The sequence below is a fragment of the Poecilia latipinna genome, unplaced genomic scaffold, assembly GCF_001443285.1.
Source record: "Poecilia latipinna isolate Pla-1442-1.1 unplaced genomic scaffold, P_latipinna-1.0 Scaffold774, whole genome shotgun sequence".
In the NCBI taxonomy this organism is placed as follows: domain Eukaryota; kingdom Metazoa; phylum Chordata; class Actinopteri; order Cyprinodontiformes; family Poeciliidae; genus Poecilia; species Poecilia latipinna.
The window spans coordinates 119955-133181 of NW_015113390.1; the positions used below are offsets into that span (position 1 = coordinate 119955).

The 13227-nt window shown below is 36.7% G+C and overlaps 1 long non-coding RNA gene across 1 annotated transcript in view; it reads right to left on the minus strand.

The window, feature by feature from the left end:
• Positions 1 to 1265: 1265 nt before the first annotated feature.
• Positions 1266 to 13227, minus strand: part of LOC106955895 (uncharacterized) — a 16242-nt gene continuing 4280 nt past the window's right edge. The window contains exons 2-3 of the long non-coding RNA XR_001426674.1: positions 5245 to 5250; positions 1266 to 1917 (exon numbers count right to left, since the gene is read on the minus strand). This is a non-coding gene — a long non-coding RNA (uncharacterized LOC106955895). The remainder of the gene's footprint in view (positions 1918 to 5244; positions 5251 to 13227) is intronic.

Here is a 13227-nt window from a genome sequence, read left to right on the forward strand (position 1 = left end):
CGTGTGCCTCGAGAGTTAGTGGCGCGGGTGCGAAGCAGATGGGGCGGTCGTTGATGGGGGGGGGGGGCTAAAAAGCTGTCATGAATTGTGGGTTTGTGGATGGACCAGAATGCAAACAGGAGCTGGGAGTATGAATCCTGTTGAATGTTTTCATGAAAAACTCACAAAAACCACAGGGAGCCAGAGGAGAACAAAAAATAATCAGGAACAAATGAAAGCCAAGGCACAAGAGTGGGAAACAGGATCTAATATCACGGGAAGAACCAGCAAAGAGTGAGAGGAGCAAAAGAGTGTACATAGTAAAAATGCCAGTGTTGAATTAACACCCAAAAGTGTCTATATGTGTCCAAGTCAGCTTGGTGTTAACAATACAGAGTCACATTAACATTTACAATGTTGCTGGTGTTAAAATATATTAAAAGTAACACCAGTGTAGTGTTGATCACAAAACATAATGTGGTGTTAAAAAAGTAAATAATTGACCCACAAGGTGTCAATATCAATCAAATCCAGTGGAAAATATTCAAAACAATACACAGAAATGGAAAGTTTAGCTTCTCTTAAACCCATTTCAGTATTATAGACCAATGTTAATTTAACAAAAACTTTCAAAAGTGTTACTTTAACATCTGCTGACTTGGACACATATAGACACTTTTGGGTGTTAATTCAACACTGGCATTTTTACTGTGTACGTACTGGGAGAGTGAATGTGGAACAATGGACCTGGGCTGGTTGGTTAACTGATTACAGGTGTGAGGAGAGAGAGAGAGAGAGAGAGAGAGAGAGAGAGAGAGAGAGAGAGAGAGAGAGAGAGAAAGTGGCACGGGGTGCAGGGGAGAGTAGACAGGGGACTAGGAAATAAACCTAACACTAAGAAATAAGTAGATATACAGAACATAATTAAAGTTAAAAAGAATAACTAGAGTCAAGAAATAAACAATAAACTAGAATCACTAAGAAAGAGCTGAACTAAAGTAAAAGTAGAAACAATGCTGATCTAATTAAAAACACAATCAAATAAAATATACTGCCTGATGAATCTCGTTTGTCAGATTAAAAGTTATTTTAAGCAGGTATTAAACATACTGTTAATCAAGCCCACATTTCTATTTAAAAAAAAATATATATTTTTTGTCTTAAACCTTTTTCTCATATTTAGGTGGGAAATCATCTTAACAGTAATAAAGACTTTCAACTATCCATCTGTGTGTAGTTAATCATTGCAGTGTATTTTCTCAGTGGTAAAGTTCTTAAAATAAATCGACTTTTCAGTAATATTCTAATTTATTGAATGGGTGTACATATACCGACAATAAAAATGCCCCCCTCGTGATACACTGCCTCTATCTCTTCCTTGCTTTTGTTCTCGTTTCTCACTCCTCGCTCACATTGACTCACTCCGGGGACAGCATGTGAACAATACAGCAGACTGGCGGTGGGTGTCAGGAGAGATGTTGCTGGTTCTGTGAACAGAGACCTTATGCAAGTGTTTTCTTGTTGTTTCCATCTGTAAAATCTCAGGCCTGATGAAGCACTAAAACATGTATTATATATTTTACAATTATTTATAATGAAATCTTACTTCCTGACTATAAGCGAGAGAGTAACCTTACCCATCTATCCCACAGAGATTGGTGTAAGCCATCTTTTCCCCATCTGCAGGATTTACTCTCTGTTATGGCCAGGTCGCATCATGAAGGATCCATCCTCCTCAGATCTCAACAACCGACACACACGAAGTTGAACAGTTGATAATGATTTATTTTTAAAAAAGATGTATTTTTGATAAAGATGTTCCAATCGGAGTATTTGGCTTCAGAGTGAGCTATAGCCGAAAACAACACACAAAAGGAAACTATCTAAATAGTAACAGAAACTTACCTAATTGAAAGTAAATAAACCAAAGGACAAAAACTTAACTAACTAAGAAAAACATGAGAAAATTAAGAAAACATAAACGGCAGCTCACTCCTACACTCCAGAACTCTGACAACAGATGAAAAAAAGAAAGAGGTGGAGATGAGTAGAGGATGGAACACAGGAAGTCCGCTTCAGCAGCCTTTATATTCGTCACCTCCGGGACGCAGCCAATTAGACGTTTCTGTCGTCTTCTGGAAAGCCAGTACCTGCACACTCATGTTTGTATAATTAACCCTACGACGCCAGTCGTAACACTCTCTCTTAGCATTTTGAAAGATTTTCCCTCAGAGCCTTGACATCCTAAGAACAATGGATCTGTACAGTTTGTGGGCTGTGCTCCTCGGCATTCTTTTCTCATTTTTTATCACAGATTATTTAATGTTGCAGTTCAGAATGTGTAGTAGATCACCTTAATAAATCTTAGAAAGCCAGTTTGTTGTATCCACACGTAATACAAAAACAAATACTATACACATCCACCAAATGTTTGCAATGTAACCAATGCAACAAACTCACCAGGTGGTTTTATTATGCTCTTTTAGTTTGGACTGTGTAGATATCCCAGGTGAAGTTAAAGCATATAATGTTTCATGAAAACATATGGTATCATCTATTTCTTAAATATGATCCATGTTGTGCACAGTGTAGCACAGCAGGAAAAGCCAAAATGCCTAAGCTAAAGCAACCCTGATCCTGCAGCACCTTCTGTCTTCTTCCCGTCGCTGTTGCTCACTTATGCACGTTATCTGCCTGGGATCTTTACCCGACATGGGCCTCCAACATACAGATAAGTAACTGCTGCCCTCTGGCTTGTGATTTCTCTGTTTCCTGTTAGATCTGTGTTGGATTAATATCGCTCACTGCCTGAAAAACCTATCCATAAAGTTGTCTTTGATGATAAATGGGTGCCATGTAAACAGGAGATGTGGGGTATGTAAATGAGTTTGTCTTTGGCGTGCTGCTTGGTCCCCAGTTAGATAACGCATGCCATAATTCTCTAAGCCTTGATAAGGGAAGACATGTAGGTTTTAGGGCTAATGCGGGCATGTGGAGAATTATTTAATTTCCAAGCCAATGCAGAGTTTGTGTTTGCGTTCAAAGACATAGTGGAATTACATCTGTATGTAGTTTGCAGGTGTAAATGAATTAGAATTAATTATATTTGCCTTGCAGTCAAGGGATGGATTTATTTTCTTGGCTTGGATGAAATTTAGCATTGTTCTTCGACGAGTCAACATTTACGCCTGCTCAATTTATACACTTTTTCAATTGTTTGTTATAAGAGATGGTAAAACAACCAATTGCATTTAATTTCAGCCTCTAAACTGGGAGAAGATGACTTAATAAAGTTCAAGTCGAGCCTCTGAAGAGGGCAGAGACGGGATTTAAGCTACATGGCTGTCAGACTGGCTGATCTGAGTATTTCAGAAATCGGTGCGCTACTGGGACGTCAGCGCATAGCAATAATTCTGGTTTAAAGAAAATGGTCTGAAGAGAGTCCTGTGAGCAGTGACATGCAGTAAAGGTTATGACTGGTGAGGTGCTGACTAGTGTGCAATTTGATCTATAAAACCAAAAATAGAATCTCATATATCAGTTTTCTCTCTTGTTCAAAAAAGAAAAGTAGCTCATTACTGAACAAGCAATCCAGCGATGACACAACCATTAAATCGCTATCTCAACTTTATCTTCAACAAACATGCAGATATCTACAGCTACAGATTTTTTTTTTTTTTTTTTTTTTTGGGGATTTTAAAATGTTATGGGTGTAAAACATGAGTCCAATCACTGATGACGGCTTTCTTATCAGATTCACTGTGAGTTTGCATGTAATTGTTCAGTTACCTTTAATGTCCCTGACAAGCACACTGATTTTATTAATAACACACTCTGTCTGGTTTGCTCCTGATCAAACCAAAGGTGAAGCAGTAACTCAAAAAGATCAGATGATCCAATGTGAAATTCCAGAAGGCATTGTCCCTCTTGTATCCCACAGCACGGTCCTGTGTGTGTGTGTGTGTGTGTGTGTGTAGGTGTGTGTGCGTGTGTGTGTGTGTGTGTGTGTGTGTGCGTGTGTGTGTGTGTGTGTGTGTGTGTGTTGATTACTGAAGCTACACTTCTTAGCACAGATGAACAAGCTTTACCCCCTTTTTAAAAAAAAACAAAAACGAATATTTAGGATAACACTTCAATTCTAACTTCAGCATGTTTTAAATTTCAAACTCCTTGTCCGCAAAACCATTTGCAAACTATAATCTGACTTTTTTTATGTTGCTTTTGGAGGAAGAGGTTCTGCTTTTCTGACTGGCCTATCAGACCATGTTGGCACAGAGCTCGTTTTGCTTTGGATGATGACACTCGGCAGCTTCAGCCAGAATCTTAAAAATGTCTTTTGCTTTTGCTCAAGGGTTGACAACAACAAAACACATTTTCCTTCATGGAGCAGAACCTTTCTCCTTTCCTGAACAGCATTATGCCTGAAAACCCTGGTATCCAAGGATGAACCAGACAAGAGGAGGTTTGCCTTCCTCCCTGGTTTCCGGTGTAATTAGAATAACGAGGGGAAACAAGGTTAAGTCAGAGACAAAATGCTTTAAAATAAACAAACTAAAACATTTTTGTTTTTTGTTATGGCTGCTGTGTACAATTTGGAGAAAAAGTCATAGATGAAATAAGATATAACAGTTGCACTTAAGTTACAAATCCACAGACATCAGATTTGACCTCTCAACTCGATTCTAGACTCAAATTGGACTTGAGATCTGGGACACAGCTGTCATTAATAATCTTTACTTTATGTAATCAGCAGTGGAAGAATAAGAACTCAACAAGAATAGATTAGTTAAGTAAAGTATTTATTTTGTCTTCTCTGAAGTGCCATAGTTCACAGGACCATTAATCACAGTTCTGATAGAGGTGCAGATAGCCTGGTAGAGAAGCATGCATTAATCACTGGCATTTGTAAACTATGGGTAAAAGAAAGAAAACAGCATCCTGAGAATGTCCATTTCAGTCATTAAAGACTTGAGACCTGAGTTGGACATGGATATAATAATTCACCAAATTAGGAAGTATTAATCCTAATGTGGTTGAATATTCCCAAAGTCTTTTGCATAAGCAATCTTTAGAGAGAGACAGACAGATGTAAGTTTTCTGCAATTTCAAAACAAAAATGGATTAATCTCATCCTGCAGCTGCAACAAGCAATAGTGTCAATATTTAATGGGATGATGTACATATTGAGAAATAAACAGTTTTCAATTTGTCCATAATTAGTTTCCTCATTTCATTTTTTTTTTCATGTTTTTATCACCCTAAAACAAACTGCTTTTATCTGCGTGCACAGCAGACTACACCATATAAGAGTAAACCATCAAAATACAGAGACCGAGAGGGTTGCTATATTCAAAATGTCAGCTGGAATTTTTATTTTTCTTAAAATTTTTATATTCTTTCGACAAACACAAAAGCTTAAAGAACCTTGTCAAACTACACTACTGAAAGTGCATTTTTTCATCCATAGGTTGGTTTCTTCTCTACTTCACAACAGACCGAACCGGCATTACCTAATATGGAACATCATGCCCCCAAGTGCTTTAAAACTACTTAGTGCATTTATTACTCTTGTGCTGGACTGCTATTAAATGTTTAACACGTTATGTCAAAAAAGAGGAATAACAGTGAGAAGCCTTTTGCTGATCTTACATGCTGCACTGAGAGTTCTGTTGTGAGTTAAAATAGGAAATTATATTTCTCCAGTTTTTAACAGAGTAATACATCTAGACCAGTGTTAAAAAAATGTTTTACTTCTATAAAGGTACGAATTCAGACAGTGAAAAATATAGAACCATCTGAGCAAAACCATGTTTCTCTATATTCCCAAGAAAACAACTCATTCTCAGACTGCAGGTTTACTTGAAGTGCCAGGAAAAATCTAAAAATAAGGTTTTAGTTATCAGCTCCTGACTTGTGGAACCAGCTCATAGTTTTGATTAGGGAGTTTTATACCCTAGGACAAGTGCGGGCGGTTCATCTGCACAGAGGGTCACATAAGCAAATGTGCCAAACCACTGGCTGAAACTAAGAACATATTTAAAGTATACTGTTAATAGAATATTTACTTAGGAGTTTTATAGGATAATAAAATGCAAGCCACGAATACAGACAACTGAAACTTTGTAGTTACTGTACAAAAAATATCTATCATTTACATAAATAACAGTCAAAAATAAGCAAGGTTTTGTACTTCATGGTGAGTTTTAGTCTGATATTTTAAAATGTAGTTGCAGGTTGAGAATAAGTTTGACTATTTTCCACAACCTTAGCGCACTACTTTACCTTTGACTTCTCTAAATAAATACGTAGATGCCTGTCTTCTTAAAAATCTCCACATTAAGCTTTCTTTTTTTTGCCCAAGCTGGCATTTTTTGGAGATAATCACATCTCTCTCCGTGTGTGTGTGTGTGTGTGTGTGTGTGTGTGTGTGTGTGTGTGTACAGAGTACCTAGTTAAAATGCAGCACTGCTGGAGGACTGTACAAGAGAGCTCGCTTTGCTACTGAATTCAGGAACACGGTGGCCTTACAATAAAAGCATATCTCTTCTTTTTGTTTCCAAGTAAAAGTAGCACATTCGGATTCCAGTGCAGAATTAAGACTTTCACAAATTTCATTTCCAATTTCCGTGTCAACTCGTCTGAAGGGCTGGATTTGGCCTGAGGCTAATACACTGAGCAGGTCATTGGTGGGCTTTCCTTTTTGATAAAGGTTATTATTAGTAAGAGTCTATTAGAATATTTTGTGCAATTTATGGCGCCACAGGTCACAGGAGATATAGACTACCTTGTCTGCTTTGTTGTTTTCACTCTCTACTTAGTATTATTGGAAAATATTCAGATAGCGCTGCTGTTATTTTGTGAACTATCTTCTTACTACATGTTTTTCCCTTTGAAAACATGTAGTAAACTAACAGAAAACAGTACTTTGTTTTCTGTTGTTTTCTGCCCAAATGGTGGCCAGGGATGGCGCTAAAGCTTTTTTTTAAATTTTTCTACAGAAAAAAAAAAAAAAAAAAAAAAACATCAGATAAATCACATCAGGTGAGATCTGATAATAAACTTTTGACTCTCTTGCTAATTTCTGAAGTACTAAAAGACAGCGACACACCTCACATGTTGATGATATAATATGTATATTGGAGAATATACATAGAATGCATGGCTGCGTCAAAATGCTCATGCAATATTTTTTTCCACAATGTAGATCATAAGAAAATTTAGATTTAATTCCATTGCAAAATCTGAATGCAAATACAAAAATAAGACATTGTATGTAAGCACAACATGTGTTTTGAAGCCTGAATAACTCTTCTGCTCACTGCACAAGATACACACCACTTAATTATATGTATATTCTGACCGTCAACAGAAAAGGCAATATAATTATACAGTAAGAAGTAAATTACTGAGCCAAAACAGTAAGAAGTAAAAGATACTATATACTAATAGTTTTCATTTGAGTGAAAACGTCTAATTTTCCACTGCTTTCGCGTAAATTTATATTGCTGCGTTTTTGACTCAGCGCGGCACCATATGTGTGTCTCTTTGGTAAAAGTACAATGCATGAGAAGAAATTAAGTTACCAGCAGTTGGTTCTCTGCCAGGACCGAGGACATTGGCAGGGAGGTAGACAAGCACGACACGAATGACCGGTGAGTGGCTACAAGCAGTAGCAGCAATGTGAGAAACCTCTTATCTTGTCCAAGCAGATTTTTGGTGCTTCTCCATCTAATAGAGCAACAGTGGAGCAGACCAAAAGTTTATTTTTTCACCTGTTTGACTTACAATAAACTATAGTCAGTGATCTCAAAAGACTGAAGCTCCTTATTCAAATTCTAAATTATATTGGTGGTTCAATGGTGATCACAAAATTAAATGATGGATTGCTAAAAGCGGAAAAAAAAAACAAAACATTTATTTATTTTTGTAAATGTAATATTTGTTTGGTTTTGGAACATGAACATTTCACAACAGAACTTTATGGTCACAGGTAAAGTACTTTACTAGCAACACAACATGTCCCACATCCCCCATAAACCACTTAATATCAGTCAATACCACACCGTCCAACCCCACCCGGCCTAACGACACACAAACCAACCACTATGATCACTAGATTGAGGTTTATCTTGATACAGGAAATGTGAGAGAGAAAAAAAAAGCATTTTTGAATATTAATCTTTTTGATTAAAAATCAGAATAAACTGAAAAACTGACTCATGATCTTCATCAAAAGTCAGACAAATTCTGGAGGATCTGGAGTCCATTGCAATCTTTCTTACAGAGAGATGAGGACTGTCCCCTCCACTCTTTCTTCTTTTTAATTTTTCCTCTGTTTTTTTCTTTTTCTTTTTTTTTTTTTTTTTTTACATTCAATGTATTGCTCACTTGGCTGTCCAACAGTTTGACTACTTCGAACCAGGCCCGGGAATGTCTGTCTGTACTTTGTGTATGTAGGCTATATGTATGTTTTTATGCGGATACTGTAGTGCTCCTTGTTGATTTAGGGTGGGTTGTTTTTGTTTACTTCTGTTGATGTTTTATACAAAGTTATGAAAATCAATACAAAATAAAAAAATCAGACTAAAATGTGTGATTGTCAGACTTTGGAATGACAGTGAACTTTGATCTGGAGAAAACCTCTTGTGATTTTTCGTCAGAGAGAAATTATGTCAAACTGTAACAGCAAGATCTTTGTGATGTTTAATGAAAGAGCAATCTGACATTCACTGCTGCAGTCTTTTGAAGCATGCTTAGACATTTACTTTCCAAATACAATGTCACTCGTTCATGTTCTTTGAATACCTGTGCTACAAACTAACAGTATTAGATTCAGAAGGACAGTTAGGTTTCTACATTGTATTCAAACCCCTTGACGTTTTTTTTTATAACTGTGTAACATTACAGTCAAAAGCTGTCGTATATGCATTTTAGAGGGGCTTTATTTGAAAGACTATCAAAAAACTGCAGCTTAATTGTGAGGCTGAAGCAAATTTACAGATTTTTACAAAAGATATTTCAGAAAATGTGGCATCTCCTCATATTTAATCCCCTGGAATCAATACTTTTTTGAACAACAATCTAAGACTGCTCTCATACCCACCCAATAAACTTCATCACATGCAGATGACACCACCATAGTCAGCCTCATCTGTGAAGAGGGCAAGAAATAAAATCCAGGATAAGAAGTAAAATCCACCTGATCACCAGAAAACAACCAGACTCTGAAAGTCCAAAACACCAAAGAACTCATTGTGGACTCCATGGAAAACAAAAAGGATCCAGCTCCCCTCCTCATCAGTGGCATACGAGTGGAAACCGTCACCGACTAGACCAGCACTGACTAAAAAAAAAAGACATTGGCTGCACTTATTGCAACATCCCGTTGCCTCAGGAAAACTAAGGCCACCACAGAAGATGCCTCACATTCTGCCACCATCTGCGAGGCGTTTCACATTCAACAAGACTGACCAACAACTTCTTCTCCTGGGCCATCTGAGAAGAACTGCTGACATTCATGGACAGACACAATCGAGTACAAACAGAATCCCATAATACCCCAAACCAAAATCTGACGCTCCTCAGCAATTTTATTTGTTTTTAGGGTAGTACCTATTTTTTATTTTTCTTAAATCTATCATTCCTTAGTTATTTTCATGTTTTTTGTCCATTTTGGTCCTTTTAATGACTATTTTCCTTCGATGGCTAAGGGTGACTTAGTGGGAGCAACCATTTCTGTTGTGCTTCAGGGTGTAATGACAAATAAACACTATTCTATTCTATTCTACTCTATTCTACTCTATTCTATTCTATTCTATTCTATTCTATTCTATTCTATTCTATTCTACTCTACTCTATTCTATTCTACTCTACTCTACTCTATTCTATTCTATTCTATTCTACTCTATTCTACTCTACTCTATTCTATTCTATTCTACTCTACTCTACTCTATTCTATTCTATTCTATTCTATTCTATCCCATTTTCTGATCAGACACTTAAGAAGGAAAAGGTTAATATTCTTGCTTACACTGAAGACACATGGTTATGTACACTGCTCAAAAAAATAAAGGGAACACTCAAATAACACATCCTAGATCTGAATGAATGAAATATTCTCATTGAATATTTTGTTCTGTACAAAGTTGAATGTGCTGACAACAAAATCACACAAAAATCATCAATGGAAATCAAATTTATTAACCAATGGAGGCCTGGATTTGGAGCCACACACAAAATTAAAGTGAAATGTTCCCTTTATTTTTTTGAGCAGTATATTTATGTACAATTTTGAGATGACAGATGCACAAATCCCACTGATTGCACCGACATGGGTAATATTCTAATGAGCTTTCCTTCCAGTGCTTTTAATCACGTCAAAAAAACAGGCAAGAATTATTATGAGTGATTCAGTTTTGAGCTGATTTCTACCCAAATCTACTAAATCCTTGAGTTCCCCCTGTGTTGTGCATGAATGTTATTTAAACAAGTATGCCCAAGAGTGGTTTTAAATTTTGAGGAAATTTTAAACTAGTTTTATTTTTTATTTAAACTTTGGATTCTCAGTCTGGTTGCAATAAACTACCCTCTATTTAGACTTGAGTCTAAATAGAGGGTAGTTTATTAGAGCATCTAGAAAATGCTGTAGTCATTTCTTATTGAAAAAAGTTGTAATGTTTATTTAGGGAATATTGTTTTCTTATCAATCCAAGCTTTTCAACTCTCATACATTACTAATGTGTGCCTTTCTCTTCACGTTCAGTTTAATAAAAGAAATAAAGATAAAAAGAACTAGCATGTTTTGAGAATCTATAATTAAAGCACGTGGACTTTGGTTCCTGAGCACACAGTTTTTCATGCACTCATGACAATACTTTAACCCTGACCTTAATATTCTGGCACCAAATAGCTGCACAGAAAAATGGCTTTAAGAAAACAGACAACCCAAGATGAAGATAAGTAAAATATTAGATAAATGGACATAGAACTGAAGACCTTATCAAGTCGTATTGTATCCGTACCTGTTTGTTCCCCCAGGCTGTCTGTCTGATGAACACAATGAACACTGTACTGCCAAAGTAAGCAGCTGCTCTGCTGTAAAATAAAATCTGAATATTTGCACCATATAGCGAGTCTTTTTTTTTCAGTTATTGTATGTACATGCATGCATGCATACACATATATGTAAACACAAGTTCTTTTGGTGTTGTGCATCTTCTCTGAAGTTACAACATTACAGACATTAACCCGTTTAATCCCACCGGCAGCAAGTGTTGCCAGACATCTTTTCTAACGTCTGGAAGCTCTAAACCAATCGTTTTGACTTTTGTCTGTAAGCTGAGTGTACAAAAATTAAGTAAAATTCTTGTCTGCACCAATTCTACCAAATCTAAGCAAATCTGAGTAAATTCTGATTCACTTTTCTTTAACTATTGTTGCTTTTTTTTTTTACTGGCATTACTTCTCATATTATTGTCATTTGAAAGAAACTTCACATTAGTTTCCCTCCTCTGCAGCAGGAGTTAAGATCCAAATCATGAAATTTTCTGAGCATGAGTCAAACATTCAGCATGAATATGGCACTTTTGACAGTAAATTTAACATTATAGTGGCAACTATGTTCAGTCTTTGCAAAACACCTGGAATACTTTAAAGGGAAATTGAGCACACTCCTCTGGAGAGTTTTGATGTTGGGAATCGCACTGCTCATCAAACAAATATCGTGCTTATCTGCTCATGCAGAACTCAAATGTGTCTTTAGGTAAGACATTTGACATTACATTGACCCCTATGTATTGAGTCTTCATACGTTTATTTTGCTTCAGTGTTGGTGTGAGCAGTCCATAATCTGCACGTTCTCCTGTTGTCTGTTTTAGTTGAAGAATAAATGAAGGAATTACAGAAAATTGTTCACTTTAGATCAGCACAGAGCAAGTGGTCTCCAGTTACACATGAAAGTGGAATATAAAGCTACATTTGCAGATACTAACAATATGCATTTCACAAGGAACCACTGATTGTTGCCATTTTCTAAGAAAAATCTCTCCGTAACCACTCTGTAGCTAGACAAGTGGAGATGACCAACTTAATCAGTCTGCCTGATCAGCTCATTGTGATACTGTCTTGATCATTTTCAAAGTACTAAAAAGTAATAGAATCTCTATTGGTGAATAACTCAAATCTTTCACTCAGAAAGTGAATAGGGCCCTCAATGATCTCAATGTAACAGTAAAAGGCAGATGAGAAACGGATGTGGGTACAATAGAGGCTACGGACTGGGAGGCCTTGTGCGGCCCTCAAAGGTTCTGGTGTCTAACTCCTTTTGGGAGAGAAAATTTAAGATCTTTTATAGGCTATATTGTATATATCACTCCTGAGGCCAGATACAGGATGAAAGCAGTGCTGTCAGAACTCTGTATTAAATGTCAATCTGCTGTTGGATAATTTATTTTCTGTTTGTGGACTTGCCCTTATATATGTAACAGTTCTGGGGTGTAATAGCTCAACAGTTTGATATAATTTGTAAGCAGAGTCTGCATCTGAGCACAAGGGCTTTCTTGTTGGGACTGATTGAGGAGCTTCCTGCTGATCTTCACAACAAAAATCTGCCATATGGGTCAGTGAGAAAGCCCCCACCCTCGGTCAGTGGAAGCAGGCTGTGGCTGGTATCATTCCACTTGAAGCACAAAGCTTTGAAGGATAAGCCTTTTTTTTTTAATTTTATCACCCTTGGGATCCATTCTTTACCTACCAAAGTAATTTATCTAGGGTTTTTGTTCTAAATATACTGTCAGTTGCTTATTCAGTTATGCTTTTATTTTATTATACGTAGTTTGATTAATCTGCATTTTTTTGCATTGTTGCTGGGACTGCTTTTTATGTGGTCTCTGTTGTACCTCCTTTACAAAAAAAAATTCAATGAATATATGTTTGAGGAAAAAGAGCTGGACAAGCACAGGAATTTCTGTATTATTGTTTCACAAATGACAGCCCGTCAAAAAATCCTTTTGGGTCTTTTCTCTGCAATCCCCCCAGTGTCACTATGAAGTCTGGCTGTTCTATAGGTTTGTTGTTCAAAATGCTTCAGATGACAAAGACTTTTGTGCTTATTAACAATTTATGTTCCAATACAGAAAGCAAAACCTCCTTGTTTTTTTTTTTTTTTTTTTTTTTTTTTTTTTTTTTTTTTGGGAATTTTCCAATTTTTTTAGGGGGCCCTGGGGGGGGCTACTGGGCCCCCACCCCCCC